This window comes from Agelaius tricolor, unplaced genomic scaffold, assembly GCF_023055355.1.
Source record: "Agelaius tricolor isolate 1412-34295 unplaced genomic scaffold, bAgeTri1.0.p SCAF_28, whole genome shotgun sequence".
Taxonomy (NCBI): Eukaryota; Metazoa; Chordata; class Aves; order Passeriformes; family Icteridae; genus Agelaius; species Agelaius tricolor.
The window spans coordinates 2,757,385-2,776,515 of record NW_027269288.1 but is presented as its reverse complement, the minus strand read 5'-3'; the positions used below and the strand labels follow the sequence as shown (position 1 = coordinate 2,776,515).

Below are 19,131 nucleotides of genomic sequence, written 5' to 3'. Positions count from 1 at the left end.
ACACTGCCCATGGGGACACAAACGGGGGACACTCCCGATGGAGACGCAAACGGGGGACACTCCCCATGGGGACACAGCGAGGGGACACTGCCCATGGGGACACAAACGGGGGACACTCCCACGGGGACACAGCGAGGGGACACTCCCCATGGGGACACAAACGGGGGACACTCCCACGGGGACACAGACGGGGGACGCTGCCCATGGGGACACAAACGGGGGACACTCCCCACGGGGACACAAACGGGGGACACTCCCCATGGGGACACAGGGAGGGGACGCTGCCCATGGGGACACAAACGGGGGACGCTGCCCATGGGGACACAGCGAGGGGACACTCCCCATGGGGACACAAACGGGGGACGCTCCCACGGGGACACAGCGAGGGGACGCTCCCCACGGGGACACAAACGGGGGACGCTGCCACGGGGACACAGCGAGGCTGCCCAGCCTCCCCCGCGCTCCGCAGCGGCCCCGGGAGCCCCCGGCAGCCTCGGCTCGGCTCTCGCAGCTCTCGCTGTCCCCGCGCTCCCTCTCCTCTCCTCTCCTCTCCTGTGTCCCCATTGATGTGCCGGGGAGCTGGCTCTGCTCTGCCTGCTCTGTCTGCTCTGCCACTCGCGCGTCTGTTCCGAGAAGGGATCAGAAGTTTCAGCGAGCGCTCGGCGCCTCTCCTTTGATCCATGTCCTGAGGCCTGCTTGACAGCGAAAAAAAGCATGGAGACAAAACGACTCAGTCAAAGTGATTCCTGACAACTGTCTCCATGAGATAAGGAAGCTCTCTGTGTCTTGGTGTTTTTTTTTTTTTTTTTTTTCTCCTCTTCTAATACCGCCTCTCCGTTTCCATAAGAAGCGGAGTCACTTTAAACCAGAGGAGCAGCGGAGAGGAGCCGAGCACAGAGCCCAGCTTTATCGCGCTTCCTGTCTCCTTTCCCACTCCTTGTTTTTAATTTTCTTTTATTTCTTTTTTTCCCTAAAACCCCTTCTTTTCCCCCGTTTTTCCTTCCCTCCTTCCCCCAGTGCCGCCCGTGTCGCTGAGCGATCCCAGGACATTATTCCGAGCCAGCTGTCCCCGCGAGGGGCTGCGGGGGACACCGCGAGCCATGGTGTGACAATGAGCAGCCCTTTCAGGAGAGGGAGGCGGCCTCATTAGGAGCCGGGCTTTACCCACCGCTGGCCACTTAAGCGGCGCTCGGAGCTGCTCCCCCGCTGCTGAGCCCCGGAATTTTCTTTAGGATTCTTTAATTTCGCTTTGCCGGGCTCGTGTCACGCAGGGAATGTCCCCCCTGCCTTGGCCAGGTGGCTCCGGGGCGCTGGCAGGGGCGGGTGTGCGACACTGGAGGGTGCGGGGCGTGTGGGAACAGGGAATGGGATGGGGATCCCAAAGGCAGGGATCCCTCCGGGACAAACAGCGCACGGAGGGGACAGGGAGGTGGCTCAGACCGCGGAGCACGGGGACACGGGGGGACAGGGCCACTGCAGCCGTGAGGAGCTGCGGGAGTGCAGGGTGGATCCCGAATGGATGCATTCAGGGTGGATCCCGATGGATGCATTCAGGGTGGATCCCGAATCCCAAACTGCTCCATCCCAGCCCTGCAGGGGACCTCGGGTGACCCAACCCGGCCTCGGAGGTCCCTGGCAGGACACGGGACAGAGCCACGCTCGGGGTGTGGGGACAGGGACTGGGGAATCATGGAAGCGTTGGGCTGGAAGGGACCTTGGAGTTCTCATCGTCCCAGCCCCTCCCGTGGGCACGGACCCCTTTCCGTGGGCAGGGACCCCTCTCGTGAGCACGGACCCCTTTCCATGGGCACGGATCCCTTTCCATGGGCACGGATCACTTTCTATGGGCACGGATCCCTTTCCGTGGGCAGGGACCCCTCCCGTGGGCACGGATCCCTTTCTATGGGCACGGACCCCTTTCCATGGGCACGGATCCCTTTCTATGGGCACGGATCCCTTTCCGTGGGCAGGGACCCCTCCCGTGGGCACGGATCCCTTTCTATGGGCACGGACCCCTTTCCATGGGCACGGATCCCTTTCTATGGGCACGGATCCCTTTCCATGGGCACGGACCCCTTTCCATGGGCACGGATCCCTTTCCGTGGGCACGGATCCCTTTCCATGGGCACGGATCCCTTTCTATGGGCACGGATCCCTTTCCATGGGCACGGATCCCTTTCTATGGGCACGGATCCCTTTCCGTGGGCAGGGACCCCTTTCCATGGGCACGGACCCCTTTCCATGGGCACGGATCCCTTTCCATGGGCACGGATCACTTTCTATGAGCACGGATCCCTTTCTCTGGGCACGGACCCCTCTCTTGAGCACAGAACCCTCTCGGGGGCAGGGACCCCTTTCCATGGGCACGGACCCCTCTCGTGGGCACGGACCCCTCTCGGGGACAGGGACTCCTTTCCATGGGCATGGATCCCTTTCCATAGGTAGGTCCCCTTTCCGTGGGCACGGACCCCTCTCGTGGGCACGGACCCCTCTCTCTCCCCTCCCACCATCCCGGGCAGCTCCGAGCCGTCCCTGGGCCCCCCCAAACCCGGGGCCGCGGGCCCCGAGCCCCTCCCAGCCCCCCAGAACCCCTCGGCCGGGCGGTTCCCCTGCCCCTGGCTCCCGTAATGAGCCTTTTGTGGCGGCTTCGCTCCGGAGTGAAACTCCATTAGCGGCGGGGCCGGGGGGCGGCGGGGGGCGAGGGTCCCTTCCCCCCAGAACCGCGCTGCACCGCGCTGATAAACAGCAAATATCGGGGAACAGGATTTCCACATTATCTGAGCGCGGCAGAAAATCAAAATTTCAGTCTAAATCCGAGGAGACGAAGCTCATAAGCTCCTCCAGCTGATACAGACGCCGAGCCCAGCCGGCAAAGGCTCAGGAGGCACAAAATAACATTTTTGCTTAAAAAAAAAAAAAAAAAAGAAAAGAAAAGGAAAAAAAAAGGAAAAAAAAAAAAGAGAAGAAAAGAAAAGAAAGCAAAAAGAATGAAGGAGAAGGGAGAAGCAAGAAATCTTTGGGGGCTGCCTGTGGGGGAGGGAGGAGGAGAGGAGCATTGTGTGGGGCTGCTGCTGCTGCTGCGCCTTCCTGCTGAGGGGAGAAACAGCCGGGAGCGCTGGGGAGGGGGCTGGGAATGCCGGGGAGAGCTGGGGACAGGACTGAGAATGCGGGGGACAAAGCTGGGAGAGCTGGGGAGCGCTGGGGACAGAGCTGGGAGTGCTGGGGACAGGGCTGGGAGTGCTGGGGATGAGACTGGGAATGCTGGGGATGAGACTGGGAATGTTGGGGAGTGCTGGGGACAGAGCTGGGAGAGCTGGGGACAGGGCTGAGAATGCGGGGACAGAGCTGGGAGAGCTGGGGAGCGGTGGGGACAGGGCTGGGAGTGCCGCGGAGCGGTGGGGACAGAGCTGACAGTGCTGGGGACAGAGCTGGGAGTGCTGGGGACAGGGCTGGGAGTGCTGGGGATGAGACTGGGAATGCTGGGGATGAGACTGGGAATGCTGGGGAGCGGTGGGGACAGAGCTGGGAGTGCTGGGGACAGGGCTGGGAGCGCTGGGGACAGAGTTGGGAGTGCTGGGGACAGGGCTGGGAGTGCTGGGGACAGGGCTGAGAATGCGGGGACAGAGCTGGGAGAGCTGGGCAGCGCTGGGGACAGAGCTGACAGTGCTGGGGACAGAGCTGACAGTGCTGGGGACAAGTCTGGGAGCACTGGGGACAGGGCTGGGAGTGCTGGGAATGAGACTGGGAATGCTGGGGATGAGACTGGGAATGTTGGGGAGTGCTGGGGACAGAACTGGGAGTGCTGGGGATGAGTCTGGGAATGCTGGGGAATGCTGGGGACAGGACTGAGAATGCGGGGGACAGAGCTGAGAGAGCTGGGGAGTACTGGGGACAGAGCTGGGAGTGCCGGGGAGGCTGGGGAGGGCTCTGAGCCTGCTGGGGACGGGGCTGGGGAGGGCTCTGAGCCTGCTGGGGACGGGGCTGGGGAGGGCTCTGAGCCTGCTGGGGACGGGGCTGGGGAGGGCTCTGAGCCTGCTGGGGACGCTGCCCGTGCCAGGAGGGTCCCAAAGGGCGTCCCCGGCTGCCCTGGGCCGGGCCTGCAGGTGCTGGCAGCGCTTCATGAGCGATCCGAGAGCGCAGCTCAGCCCCGAGCCCGATTTGGGAGCCACGGGGGCCCTTCCCGAGCCCAAACCGAGCCCGGGTTCGGCCGCTCCCGCCTGGCACAGGGGGCAGGAGCCGCAGCGGCGCTGCCGGGGGAGGGATGCCGGGGATGGGGGAACTGCTCTGGGACGGGGAACCCTAAAACCCCGCAGCGGGGTGGGAGCAGCTGAACAGATGCCGAGGATAGGGGGAACCTCTTTGGGACGGGGATGGGGAACCCTAAAAACCCGCAGCGGGGTGGGAGGGGTTCAATAGATGCCGGGGATAGGGGGAACAGCTCCGGAATGAGGATGGGGAACCCTAAAAGCGGCAGTGGGGTGGGAGCGGCTCAGCAGTGCGGGAGCAGTGCCCGGGATAGGGGGAATTGCCCCTGGAGAGGGATGAGGAACAATAAAAACCGGCAGTGGGGTGGGAGCAGCTCAGTAGATGCCGGGGATAGTGGGGAATCGCTCCTGGAGAGGGGTGGGGAACCCTAAAACCCCGCGGCGGGATTGGAGCGGCTCAGCAGTGCGGGAGAGATGCTGGGAATAGGGGGAACTGTTCCTGGATGGGGATGGGGAACCCTAAAACTCGGGGAACCTTAAAACTCGGCAGCGGCGTGGGAGCAGGTCAGCAGATGCCAGGGACAGCGGGGAACCTCTTTGGGACGGGGATGGGGAACCCTAAAAACCCGCAGCGAGGTGGGAGGGGTTCAGTAGATGCCGGGGACAGTGGGGAACAGCTCCGGAATGAGGATGGGGAACCCTAAAAGCGGCAGCGGGGTGGGAGAGGCTCAGCAGTGCGGGAGAGATGCCGGGGATAGGGGGAATTGCTCCTGGAGAGGGATGAGGAACCATAAAAACCGGCAGTGGGGTGCGAGCAGCTCAGCAGATGCCGGGGATAGTGGGGAATCGCTCCTGGAGAGGGGTGGGGAACCCTAAAACCCCGCGGCAGGATGGGAGCGGCTCAGCAGTGCGGGAGAGATGCTGGGAATAGGGGGAACTGTTCCTGGATGGGGATGGGGAACCCTAAAAATCGACAGCGGGGTGGGAGCAGGTCAGCAGATGCCAGGGACAGCGGGGAACCTCTTTGGGACGGGGATGGGGAACCCTAAAAACCCGCAGCGAGGTGGGAGGGGTTCAGTAGATGCCGGGGACAGTGGGGAACAGCTCCGGAATGGGGTGGGGAACCCTAAAAGCGGCAGCGGGGTGGGAGAGGCTCAGCAGTGCGGGAGCAGTGCCCGGGATAGGGGGAATTGCCCCTGGAGAGGGATGGGGAACCATAAAAACCCCACAGCGGGGTGGGAGCGGCTCAGCAGTGCGGGGGTGGCCCCGCGGGGCCCAGGGACGCGGCTCCTCCTGCCCTGCAGGAATTTCCCCCATCCCGGAGTGGATCCAGAGCAGTTCCCAGGTGCCGGCTGGAGCAGGAATTCCCAGAGCATCCGGCTTGGCCGTGTCCCAGCCATCCCCGCACCCTTGGGGCGCTGTCTCCTGACCTTCCCTGCTCCAGGGACTCCCCAAAGGCGCCGCTCCCGCAGGATCCGCGGCTCCCGGGGCCGGAATCCGCGGGGTTTTGCCCGGGGGATGCGCCCCGGAGGCTCCGGGCTCCCCCCGGGGCTTTTCCTCGGCGCTGCTTGGGGCAAGGAAGGAGAAGGAGCAGGGACGAGCTGCAGGAAAGGTTTTCTTGGTTCCTGCTCCATCGCCGGCTCCTTAAAGCTCAGAGCACAAAGGAATTCCTCACCCTCAGCTCCCGGGAATGCCCATCACCCCTTCCCACCGCGTTCCTGCGCCCATCTCTGCAGTGGCATCTTCGGGCAGGGGATTTTAGGGTCTGTCCCAGCCGGGGCACGTCTCTGGTGTAACCCCAGTCCCTCCGTGCACATCCGGGGGCTGTTGGTGGAACCGAAGCCCAAAATTTGGGGTTTTCCCAGGCTCTGTGTAACTCCAGTGCTGGAGCGAGCTCTGAAGGAGGGGATTTATTTTGGGTGAGGAGGAGGAGGAAGAAGGTGTGGAACGGATGCTTTTGGAAGCATCACAGTTGTGCTGGCAAAAGGGTAATTCCCAAAAAAATCCCAAGGTGTTCTGCAACACCAAACCCGTCCCTCAGCAGCCAAACCCCACAGGAAAGGCTGAATTGGGGCTGGAAAGGCTGAATTGGGGCTGGAAAGGCTGAACTGGGGCTGGAAAGTCTGAATTGGGGTTGGAAAGGCTGAATTGGGGCTGGAAAGGCTGAATTGAGGTTGGAAAGGGTGAATTTGGGTTGGAAAGGATGAATTGGGGTTGGAAAGGATGAATTGGGGTTGGAAAGGATGAATTTTGGTTGGAAAGGATGAATTGGGGTTGGAAAGGCTGAATTGGGGTTGGAAAGGATGAATTGGGGTTGGAAAGGCTGAATTACCCTTGAGGGCTGGGCTGGCCTGCTGGGGAGGGGTCAAACACACCCCAAAGCCCACACAGGGGAGCTGCTGGGTGGGGTTGGCTCAGTGAATTCTGTGGATTCAGTGAATTCTGTGAATTCTGTGGATTCAGTGAATTCTGTGGATTCTGGGATTCTGTGAATTCTGGGATTCTGTGAATTCTGTGAATTCTGGGATTCTGTGATTCTGTGGATTCAGTGAATTCTGTGAATTCTGTGAAATCTCCTCTGGTTTTGCCCCCAGGGCTGTTCCTTGCCCCCAGCCCAGGCAGCTCCAGCCCTGCTGTCCCCAGCCCATCCCCGCTGGGGTCCCTGCTGCTCTCCCAGCCCTTCCAGCATTCCCAGTCCCTCCTAACCACAGCTCCTGGCTCCATTCCATCCCATCCCATCCCATTCCATCCCATTCCATCCCATTCCATCCCATTCCATCCCCTTCCATTCCATCCCATTCCATTCCATCCCGTTCTATTGCATTCCATTCCATCCTATTCCATCCCCTTCCATTCCATCCCATTCCATCCCATTCCATTCCATCCCGTTCTATTGCATTCCATTCCATTCCATTCCATTCCGTCCTGTTCCATCCTGTTCCATCCCATTCCATCCCGTTCCATCCCATTCCATCCCGTCCCATCCCATCCCATCCCATCCCATCCCATCCCATCCCATCCCATCCCATTCCACCCTGTTCCATCCCATTCCATTCCATCCCATTCCATTCCATTCCATTCCATCCCATTCCATTCCATCCCACCCCATCCCATTCCATTCCGTCCCGTCCGGTTCCGTTCCGTCCCATTCCATACCGTTCCATCCCATTCCATTCCATTCCATCCCATTCCATTCCATTCCATCCCATTTCCATTCCATTCCATTCCATTCCATCCCATTCCATTCCATCCCATTTCCATTCCATTCCATTCCATTCCATTCCATTCCATCCCATCCCATTCCACCCTGTTCCATTCCATCCCATCCCATTCTGTTCCATTCCATCCCATCCCATTCCATTCCATTCCATCCCATTCCGTTCCATCCCATTTCCATTCCATCCCATCCCATTCCACCCTGTTCCATCCCATTCCATTCCATTCCATTCCATTCCATTCCATTCCGTTCCATCCCATTCCGTTCCATCCCATCCCATCCCATCCCATCCCATCCCATCCCATCCCATCCCATTCCATTCCATTCCATTCCATTCCATTCCATTCCATTCCGTTCCATCCCATTCTGTTCCATCCCGTTCCATTCCATCCCGTCCCATTCCATTCCATTCCATCCCATCCCATTCCATTCCATCCCGTTCCATTCCATCCCGTTCCATTCCATCCCGTTCCGTTCCGTCCCATCCCGGGGCTGGCCGAGGTTTTTCCCCGGGCCCGCCGGGGCAGGGAGGTCATGTCCCAGCGAGTGTTTCCGTTTAGTTCCAGATACCAGCCTGACAGGTGGGCGCCTCTTGATGAATTCCCAGCTCCCCTAAAAGCGCCCGGGCTCTCGGCCCCGCCCCAACCCAGCCAAAATTCGGGGGGAAGCTCTGGGAATGTGGCAGGGGAGGGTGGGGGGGTTCTGCCCCTCTGGGATTTCACCTCCAGCACGGCCCAGTGAGGCTGTTTGGGTGGGAGGCACGGCCAGCAGTTCCCAGTTTTCCCAGTTCTCCCAGTTTTTCCTGTTTTCTCAGTTCTCCAGTTCTCCCAGTTCTCCCAGTTTTCCCAGTGGTCCCATTTTTCCCAGCTCTCTCAGTTCTCCCAGTTCTCCCGGTTCTCCCCCCAGAGAGCCCCAGAGACCCCCTGAGTCACCAAGAGAGCTCCTGAGACCCCCAGAGATCCCAGAGACCCCATGAGAGCCTCTGAGACCCCTGAGAACCCTGAGACCCCCAGAGTCTCCGAGAGAGGTCCTGAGACCCCCAGAGACCCCCTGAAAGCCCATGAGTCCCCCAGAGAGCTCCTGAGACCCCCAGAGACCCCCTGAGTCACCAAGAGAGCTCCTGAGACCCCCAGAGACCCCCAGAGATCCCCGGAGATCCTCAGAGATCCCCAGAGAGCCCCTGAGAATCTCTAAGAGCTCCTGAGACCCTCAGAGAGCCCCAGAAAACCCAGAGGCCACCTGAGACCTCCATAGAGCCCCTGAGACCCCCAGAAACCCCAGACACCCCCAGACACCCCCAGAGACCCCCAGACAACCCCAGAGACCCCCAGAGAACGAGTCAGAGCCCAGGAACACCGAATCCCTCTGGTGCTGCCCTGGCCCATGGGGAGATTTGGGGTTTTTCTCTTTCTTGGGCACATCTGTGGAGCCTGAGCCTCGGGAGCTCTGTGCCTCTCTCTCACCCCCTTTTCACACTCTGGGTGTCCAGAAATGCCAGAAATCCCCACTCTGGTCCAGAACAGTGCCCAAAACCTGCTGGTTTCACCCCAGAACCTCTCTGCACATCCATGATGGGGAAATTCCCAAGGTTTATGGAGCTGGGAGGGTTTGAGGGGAGAGAAATTCCAGTTACACCAGAGAGCTGAGGATGTTCCAGAGGGGAGGAAAATCCCAGTTACCCATGAAAACTGGGGGGGTTCAAAGGGAAGAAAATTCCAGTTACCCCAGGGAGTTGAGGGGGTTTGAAGGGAGGTAAATCCCAGTTACCCCAGAGAGCTGAGAGTGTTCCAGAAGGGTGGTAAATCCCAGTTACCCATGATAATTGGGGGGATTTGAGGGGAGATAAATCCCAGTTACCCCAGAGAACTGGGGGGGTGCAGAGGAGGGTAAATCCCAGTTACCCCAGGGTGCTGAGGGGGTTCAAAGGGACGTAAATCCCAGTTACCCATGGGAGATGAGGGGTCTCAGAGGGAAGGAAAATCCCAGTTACCCATGAGAACTGGTGGGGTTCAAAGGGAGGTAAATCCCAGTTTCCCATGGGAGATGAGGGGGTTCAGAGGGGAGATAAATCCCAGTTACCCATGGGTGCTGAAGGCGTTCAAAGGGAGGTAAATCCCAGTTACCCATGGGAAATGAGGGGGTTCGGAGGGAGGTAAATCTCAGTTACCCCATGAGAGCTGAGTGGGGATTTGAGGGGACAAAAATCCCGGTTACCCATGGGAGATGAGGATATTCCAGAGGGAGGGAAAATCCCAGTTACCCCAGGATGCTGGGGGGGTTTGAGGGGAGATAAATCCCAGTTATCCATGGGAACGGGGGCGTCCCAAAGGGGAGGCAAATCCCAGTTACCCCAGGGTGCTGGTGGGGTTCCAGGGGAGGTAAATCCCAGTTACCCATGGGAGAGGAGGAGTGTTTGAGGAGAGGTAAATCCCAATTATCCCATGAGAGCTGAGCATGTTCCAGAGGGGAGGAAAATCCCAGTTACCCATGAGAACTGGGGGGGCTTCAAAGGGAAGAAAATTCCAGTTACCCATGGAAGATGAGGGGGTTCAGAGGGGAGGAGAATCCCAGTGACCCATGGGTGCTGAGGGGTCTCAGAGGTAAATCCCAGTGACCCATGGGTGCTGAGGGGTCTCAGAGGGGTCTCAGAGGTAAATCCCAGTGACCCATGGGTGCTGAGGGGTCTCAGAGGAGATAAATCCCAGTGACCCATGGGTGCTGAGGGGTCTCAGAGGTAAATCCCAGTGACCCATGGGTGCTGAGGGGTCTCAGAGGAGATAAATCCCAGTGACCCATGGGTGCTGAGGGGTCTCAGAGGGGAGGTAAATCCCAGTGACCCATGGGTGCTGAGGGGTCTCAGAGGTAAATCCCAGTGACCCATGGGTGCTGAGGGGTCTCAGAGGGGAGGTAAATCCCAGTGACCCATGGGTGCTGGGGGTCTCAGAGGTAAATCCCAGTGACCCTTGGGTGCTGAGGGGTCTCAGAGGGGAGGTAAATCCCAGTGGCCCCAGGGAGCTGGGGGTGGTTCCAGGGCTCAGGAGAGGCAGGGAAGGAGATTTCCTGCTCAGGTCACTCCCAGCTCCAACCCTGACAAACCCCGGGGGATTTTCCCCATCCCGTTATCAGGGTGGATCCCCCCTGCAGGAATGTGGAGATTAAAACCCCAAAGGGCACCCTGAGGAGCAGGGAAGGACAAACCCAGGCTCCTCCGAGGTGCTGCAGCCTCCTGAGCAGCACAGCAGCACCGAGGTTGGAGGGAAGCAGCCAATGCCTGAACATTTATGTAAAAAAAAAAAAAAAAAGAAAAAAAAAAGAAAAAAAAATCAACTTATTAAAATTTCTCCCGGCTGCATCTCCTGCTTATTCAAACAGTGCCAATTTCCGTGGATCTCATATCAGCTCCCAGCATCTCCCAGCCTCAGTGCTTGGGTTATGTGGGAAGAGAGAGAGAGAGAGAGGAAAAAAACTGTGAGCAAAATAAAAAGCTGCTATCTGACAGAATCTCTCCTGGGGATCTCAGTTATTAAAAAAAAAAAAAGAAAAAAGAAAAAAAAAAGAATAATTTTTTCTCTTGGCTGCTGTTTGTTAAATGTGCAGGAGCCATAGGCAAATTTTTGCTAATTTTGTGCATGCTTTTATCATCCTGGTGATTCACTGGCAGCTTTATCCTCTGATAAGTGGATTAGTTGTTGAGCTAAACAAAAAGGTGTTTGACAAGCAGGAAGCTCTAAAGAACATATTTGTTTTCCAAAGAATGGAGCTGTGTTTGTGGCTCGGTGCAGTGTGGGGAATTTCATTACCCCAAAGGAGAGGCCCCCGAGCTCTCCTGCCTTGCACGGGGGTGAGGTGTGGAGGGGCCTCTCCCTGCTCCCAGGCTTTGGGTTTGTGCTGTGCAGGAGCCTCTCCCTCTTTTGGGGTTTGGGATGAGGTGTGGAGGGGCCTCTCCCTCTTTTGGGGTTTGGGATGAGATGTGGAGGAGCCTCTCCCTCTTTTGGGGTTTGGGATGAGATGTGCAGGAGCCTCTCCCTGCTCTCAGAGTTTGGGATAAGGTGGAGCAGGAGCTTCTCCCTCTTTTGGGGTTTGGGATGTGCTGTGCGGGAGCCTCTCCTTTGTTGGGGGTTTGGGATGAGGTGCTGGAGCCTCTCCCTCCTCTCAGGCTTTGGGTTTGTGCTGTGCAGGAGCCTCTCCCTCCTCTCAGGGTTTGGGATGTGCTGTGCAGGAGCCTCTCCTTTTTCTGGGGTTTGGATTTGTGGTACAGCAGGAGCCTCTTCCTCTTGTTGGGGTTTGGGATGTGGGGTGCCTCTCCCTCCTCTCAGGGTTTGGGATGAGGTGTGGAGGAGCTTCTGCCTTCTCTTGGGATTTGGGATGAGGGTGGAAGAGCCTCTCCCTCCTCTCAGGGTTTGGGTTTGTGCTGTGGAGGAGCCTCTCCCTCTTTTGGGGTTTTGGATGAGGTGCAGCAGGAGCCTCTCCCTGCTCACAGTTTGGGATGTGCTGTGCAGGAGCCTCTCCCTCTTTTGGGGTTTGGGATGTGGTGTGGAGGAGCCTCTCCCTCCTCTCAGGGTTTGGGATGTGCTGTGCAGGAGCCTCTCCTTTGTTGGGGGTTTGGATTTGTGGTACAGCAGGAGCCTCTCCCTCTTTTGGGGTTTGGGATGTGGGGTGCCTCTCCCTCCTCTCAGGGTTTGGGATGAGGTGTGCAGGAGCCTCTCCCTCTTTTGGGGTTTGGGATGTGCTGTGGAGGAGCCTCTCCCTCCTCTCAGGCTTTGGGATGAGGTGTGGAGGAGCTTCTGCCTTCTCTTGGGGTTTGGGATGAGGGTGGAGGAGCCTCTTCCTCCTCTCAGTTTGGGATAAGGTGCAGCAGGAGCCTCTTCCTCCTCTCAGGGTTTGGGGTCTTGGGTTTGGCTGCTGAGCAGGGGTTTGGTGGTGGAGAACACCTTTGGGTTTATTTGGGAATAACAGCTGGATGTATTTAGGAATAACCCCTTTAAGGAGGGTCAGCAGAGCCCCACAGCTCCCAGTGAGAGCCCCACAATTCCCAGTCAGAGCTGGGCTGTAGGGCTGCGATTGAGGAAGGTGCAGAGGGAGATTTTGTCCAAAAGGAGCAGAACGGGTCTGGAATGAAATCTTGCCTTTCCCCAAAGCTTTCCCTGTCCCACCCAAGGATCTCCTCCCCTGGGATGTTTCTCCTCACAGTGCCATGGGGGAAGGTGGTGATTCCCAGGCCAGGAATGGGGGCACAGGGATTTTATCCCATTTAAATGTCAGGCTGGAGCCCTGAGGCTTTGCCAAGGGCCTGTGCTGGCCCCAGGCCCCTTCTCTGCAGGAGCTCTGCAGTCCCAGGTTTCTGCAGCCGTTTGTTTGGGGCACTCCCTCCTCCTCTGCCCCCTCAGGCCTTGGGCCGTGCTACCCAAACCCATGGGAATAATGGGAATTCTCCCCTCAGAGCTGCCAGGGGACAGTGACAGGGACTGTCCCTCACAAGGATCAGGAGCCAGGCCCTGGCCTCGCTCTGTCCAGCTCAGGGGATGTCCTGGAACAAAGGAGCTTGACCTGCTCATCCTGCCTGGGCTGCTCTTCCAAGCTCTCATCCCATCTCCTGTTCCATCCTGTTCTTCCAAGCTCTTATCCCATCTCCCATTCCAACCTCTTATTCCATCTCCTCTTCCATCCCACTTTTCCAATCTCTTATCCCATCTCCTGTTCCAAGTTCTTATCCCATCTCCCATTCCATTCTTCGAAGCCTTTATCCCATCTCCCATTCCATCCCACTTTTCCAAGCTCTCATCCCATCTCCTGTTCCATCCTGCTCTTCCAAGCTGTAATCTCATCTCCTCTTCGAAGCCCTTGTCCCATCTCCTCTTCCAACCTCTTATCCCATCTCCCATTCCATCCCATCCCATCCCATCCCACTTTTCCAATCTCTTATCCCATCTCCTGTTCCATTCCATTCTTCCAAGTCTTTATTTCATCTCCCATTCCGTTCCATTCCATTCCACTTTTCCAATCTCTCATCCCATCTCCTCTTCCATCCTGCCCCTCCAAGATCTTATCCCATCTCCTGTTCAACCTCTTATCCCATCACCTGTTCCACCCTGCTCTTCCAAGCCTTTATCCCATCTCCTGTTCCATTCCACTTTTCCAATCTCTCATCCCACTCCCGTTCCCCCCGTGGTCCCGGGTATCTCTGTCCTGGCAGGGACTCCTCAGGCTGTGGTGGCACCGCTCTGGTTGCTCCCGGTGTCACCTTTCCCCCATCCCGGGTTCCTCCTGGCAGGGACAGTGAGCAGCCACCCTAAATCCCCTTCCCTGTCATTCCTGGTTTTTCCAGCCTGCCATGGGGCTGGAATGGGGCCGGCTGCCCCCGGTGGTGACGGGGCTGTGGCTCTGTCCCCTCGTGGCCGGGCGGTTCTGCAGTGACCCCTCGGCAGGATGGGGGTTGTGGAGGTGATTTTGGGGTGCACAAGGATGGGCAGTAAATCCCCAGGGGTGCCCCTGGGATGGATCTCCCAGGGAAATGAGGCCTCTTCCCTCTGACCCTGCTGATCCCACTGATCCCTCTGATCCCTCTGATCCCGCTGCTGACCCCAACATTCCCCAGTGTCCTTCACAGCCAGAGCCGGGCTCGGTGACCAGAGCAGGGCAATCCCAGCGCTGGCATGGCCCCGGCCCTCCTGGCACTCCTGGGAGCCTGCAGAGAGGGAAGGGATGGCCATGTCATCCTCATCCCCCTCCCCATCCCTATCCCCACTCCTTCCCATCACCATCCCCATCCCATCCCCATCCCCATCCCCATCCCTGTCCCATCCCATCCCATCCCCATCCCATCCCCATCCCATCCCCATCCCATCCCCATCCCCATCCCCATCCCATCCCCATCCCTTCCTCATCCCCATCCCCATCCCATCCCATCCCATCCCATCCCATCCCATCCCATCCCATCCCATCCCCATCCCATCCCCATCCCCATCCCATCCCCATCCCATCCCCATCCCCATCCCCATCCCATCCCATCCCATCCCATCCCATCCCATCCCATCCCATCCCATCCCATCCCATCCCCATCCCATCCCATCCCCATCTCCATCCCATCCCCATCTCATCCCATCCCATCCCCATCCCCATCCCCATCCCATCCCATCCCCATCTCCATCCCATCCCCATCCCATCCCACCCCATCCCCATCCCCATCTCTATCCCATCCCTTCCCCATCCCTATTCCCATCCCATCCCCATCCCCATCCCATCCCATCCCATCCTATCCCATCCCATCCCAATCCCATCCCCGCGTTTCCCCCACGCCACGCCCGGGGTTTCAAAGCCGCTTTTCGCTGCCGATCCCAGGGGCTGGAGCGGCGTCGTTTTCCCGGGATTTGGGGAGGGAAGGAGCGCTGGGAGCGGGCTGAGCTCAGAGCTGCGGCCGGCAGCGCTCGCTGTGGCGGCTCTGGCACGGCTGAAACCGGAGAGGGAGGGAAGGAGGGAGGGAAGGAGGGAGGGGGGACGCGGCCGCGGAGGAGCGAAAGGTCCCCAGCTGGCTGTGAGTGGCATCTGCGCGCGGAGCGCAGCCTCCAGCTGAGAGCTATTTCACTATTTATTTACATGTAATTATTGCTATGAGGTGCAGATATTAACACTGTCAAGAGCAATTTGCCCTGACATTTTTCACTCGCTCTGTTCCCTGACGTTCGGGGCTGGGTGGGATTTTTCCGCTGCCTCTTCTCTCCCGCTCCCTCCTCCCGGCCCCGCTCCGCTGCGGGCACCGCGCTGCTTTAATCCCGCGCCCTTCGCAACTCATTAAACTTTGAAATTTAATTTTGGCCGGGGCTCGGGGAGCGGCTCCCGCCCCTGCCCGGCAGCCGAAGCGTTCCCGGTGCGAACAAACCGAATTTACCGCTGGCCGCGTTTTCAATTGCGAGGCAATCTCGGCCTCAACCTTCGCTGCATCTCAAACACCCCAAAGGTGCTCGAGCGTTCACGGCGGGGACCCTGCGAAAGCAAACGCAGAACGAGGATTTTCCCAACCTCTGCCACACAAAAAATCACAAAAATCCAAAGATTTTCCCAACCCCTGGCCCAAAAAAAATCCAAAGATTTTCCCAACCTCTGGCCCACAAAAATCACAAAAATCCAAAGATTTTCCCAACCTCTGGCCCACAAAAATCACAAAAATCCAAAGATTTTCCCAACCTCTGGCCCGAGGAACACAAAAATCACCTCCCACCCCCAAACTGGGCTCTGGTTCTGACTTTCTGAGTCCCGTTTTTCCCCTTCTCTGCCTGCCCGAACCACCTGATTGTGGGTGACACTTTAAATTAAGACTTCGGAGCCCTGATTTAATGAGGCAGTTGTTGATGTCATTTAATAAATCCCGGTTGTGCAGCGGGGCTGCTTTGCCACGGGGCGGGGGGGACGTGACAGGCACAGCCCAGCCCGGCCCGGCCCGGCTTGTCCTCTCTGCCCGTAGGGGATTTGGGATCCTTTGGAAGCTGAGAGGGGATTTGGGATCCTTCAGCAGCCCAGAGGGGGTTTGGGATCCTTCAGCAGCCCGGAGGGGATTTGGGATCCTTCAGGGAGAATTTAGGAGTGGGTGACCAGGCCAGGGTGTGTCAGGGCTGCTCTTGGAAGGAGAAAACCCCACAAATTCTGGGTATTCCTCGGGGCTTGTGCCTGCAGGGTTTTTGGGAGGGATTTTAACGATCCCTCCGTTTCACCCACAGAACTTTCCGCCCCTTTTTCTGTCATTCTTAGGGTTGGAGCAGACTTGGCTTTGCAGGGAAAGGTTCAGGAATCCAGGGCTTTCTCCCTCTTCTCTTCTGGATTTGCTTCCTGGGGAAGGGCACAGCCAGGGCCGGGCTCAGGGGAGACGGGCACGCTCCAGGTGTGGAATATTCGGGATTTGGGGGGGTTTGTTCTTCTTTGTGTGCAGGTGACACAAACAAGCAGCGGCAGAGGGGTCCTGCTGTGTGAACCCCATCCCAAAGGAAAAGGGATCACCGGGAGGGTCGGGGCTGATGGCGACACCTAAACGGGGTCGTTTCCTTCAGCGCAGCCTGGAGAGTTTGGTTTTCCCTCTCTGTAAACAAAAGGACAGAAATGATCCTGAGTACGTCGTTAATTCATTAATTTCCCCGTGCTTTGCCCCAAATCGCGGCGTTTCGCCTCATTTTGGCTTCTGCCTCCATGTTTGTGTCTGCATGAATCCCTCCCTCCATGGATGCCGATGGAAAGGCTTTTTCCTCTGGATGAAAATGCTGTTTATCCTTCCCACAGCGTTCATCCCTCACCTGCTGACCCTTTGTCAACCTTTTCCAGGAGGAGCTGGGATTTCAAGCCAGAGCTTCTCTTTTTGTGGGTTTAAATCAGGGCCCAGCGTGGAAATCCCACATTTTCTGTTCTCAGCTCCTCCTCCCCACCCCATTCCTGAGCGTGGCACTGAAACAAAGCTGATAAAACCTTATCAAACCTTATCGAACCTTGTCAAACCTTATCAAACCTTATCAGCCTCCCTTACACCGCCCAGGGATGGGCCGAGGGAGACCCCGAACCACCCCGTGGTCTGAAGCTCTCTTTGCTAGGCTTGGCTTATCCCAAGGCTGGCTGGAACGAGCCTGCCGGCATTTGGGATGCTCAAATTCCTGCTCCCCAATAAACCCCCGAGTTTTAGCCTTTCTTGGGCTCAAATTCTACCCTTTTTGGGCTCGAGTTTTGGTCTTTCTCGGGCTTGAGGTTTACGTTTTTTGGGCTGGAGGTTTTTACATTTTTGGGCTCGAGTTTTGGCTTTTCCTGTGTTTGAGTTTTGGTCTTTCTCGGGCTTGAGGTTTACGTTTTTGGGTTGGAGTTTTTACATTTTTGGGCTCGAGTTTTGGTCTTTCCTGTGCCCGAGTTTTACCTTTTTAAGGCCCGAGTTTTGGCCTTTCTTGGGCTGGCATTTCAGCCTTTCTTGGTCTCAGGTTTTAGCTTTTATTGGGCTCAAGCTTTTGCCTTTCTTGGACTCAAGCTTTATGTTTTTTTTTTTACTCGAGATTTAGCTTTTATTTGGCTTGAATTTTAGCCTTTCTTGGGTTCAGGTCTTGGCCTTCCTTGGGCTCAAGTTTTAGCCTTTCTTGGGCTCGAGTTTTATCTTTTATTGGGCTCGAGTTTTGGCCTTCCTGGGTTTGAGTTTTGGCCTTTTTTGGGCTCGAGTTTTGGCCTTTTTTGGACTCGAGTTTCGGCCTTTTTTGGACTCGAGTTTCGGCCTTTTTTGGGCTGTTTTTCCCGGGGGCAGGGCCGAGCTGAGCCCTGCCGCGCCTGCTGCTGCTGCTGCCGCTGCTGAGCGCTGTGATCAGCTCAGAGCCCCGGAAAGCGGCAGAACATTCCAGAAACGAGGCCGATTCCTGCTCCTGGCGGGACTTCGGGCCGTGTGCGCTGTGTCCTGTCGGGGTGCGGGGTCGCTCCCCCCCCGGAAGCTCCAGATTCCCGGTTTTTGTGAGGACAGGAGGTTTTTCTCCTCCGCATAATGACCAGGGCAGAATTAATCAGGCGAGGCTTTACTGCCGCTGACCCGCGGGCACCCGCAAAGCCCCGGCAGCAGCTGGTCCATACATTAACTCCGCTCTGCCTTAATCTCGGCTTTAAAACCGGCTCCTAGCGAGGCGGGGACGGGACACGCAGATTTTCCCAGGATCTCTCAGGTGCAAAGGCTGGCAGGGCTCGGGGCAGCTAAAGCCCGAGCTGGGCTCTGCTTTTTGGGGTTCAGCTCTTCCCCGCAGTCCCAAACCTTGTGCAAAGGCACCCGCAAAGCCCCGGCAGCAGCTGGGCCGTGCATTAACTCCGCCCTGCCTTAATCTCGGCTTTAAAACCGGCTCGCAGGGAGGCAGGGACGGGACACGGAGATTTTCCCTGGCAGGGCTCAGGGAGGATAAAACCCGGGCTGGGCTCTGGTTTTGGGGGGTTCAGCTTTTCCCCAGAGCCCCAAACCCCGTGCCGAGGTCCCGGTTCCTCGCTGAGCCGGAGGGTGGGAGCAGAGCTGGGAGCGGGATTGGGATGGGAGCGGGATAGAGAGGGGTGGGATTGGGATGGGAGCGGGATAGAGAGGGGTGGGATTGGGATGGGAGCGGGATGGGAGCGGGATCGGGATTGGAGCAGGATAGAGAGGGATGGGATCGGGATGGGAGTGAGATAGAGAGGGGTGGGATTGGGATAGGATCGGGATGGGAGCGGAATGGGACTGGGATAGAGAGGGATGGGAGCGGGACAGGAGCGGGATGGGAGTGAGATAGAGAGGGGTGGGATTGGGATAGGGTCGGGATGAAAGCGGGATGGGAGTGGGAAGGGTTCGGGATGGGATCGGGACAGGATCGAGATAGGATCAGGATGAAAACGGGATGGGAGCGGGATAGAGAGGGATGGGATCGGGATTGGGATGGGAGCAGAACAGGATCTGGATGAGATCGAGATAGGATCGGGATGGGAGCGGGATGGGAGCGAGATAGGATCGGGATGGGAGCGGGATAGGATAGAGATAGGAGCAGGATGGGATTTGGGATCGGGATGGGATCGGGATGAAGCGAAATAGGATCGAGATGGGAGCGAGATGGGATCCGGATAGGATAGAGATAGGAGCAGGATGGGATCTGGGATCGGGATGGGATCGGGATGAAGCGAAATAGGATCGGGATGGGATCGAGACGGGAGCGAGGCGGGAGCGGGCGGGCGGGCCAGGAGCGCTGTCCTGCT

General features: G+C 58.0%; 1 protein-coding gene across 3 annotated transcripts in view; it reads left to right on the top strand.

Moving 5' to 3' along the window:
* The window catches only part of PAX7 (paired box 7), a 143,329-nt gene that overhangs the window by 102,285 nt on the left and 21,913 nt on the right, over positions 1–19,131 (top strand). The gene's annotated exons all lie outside the window — the stretch shown is intronic.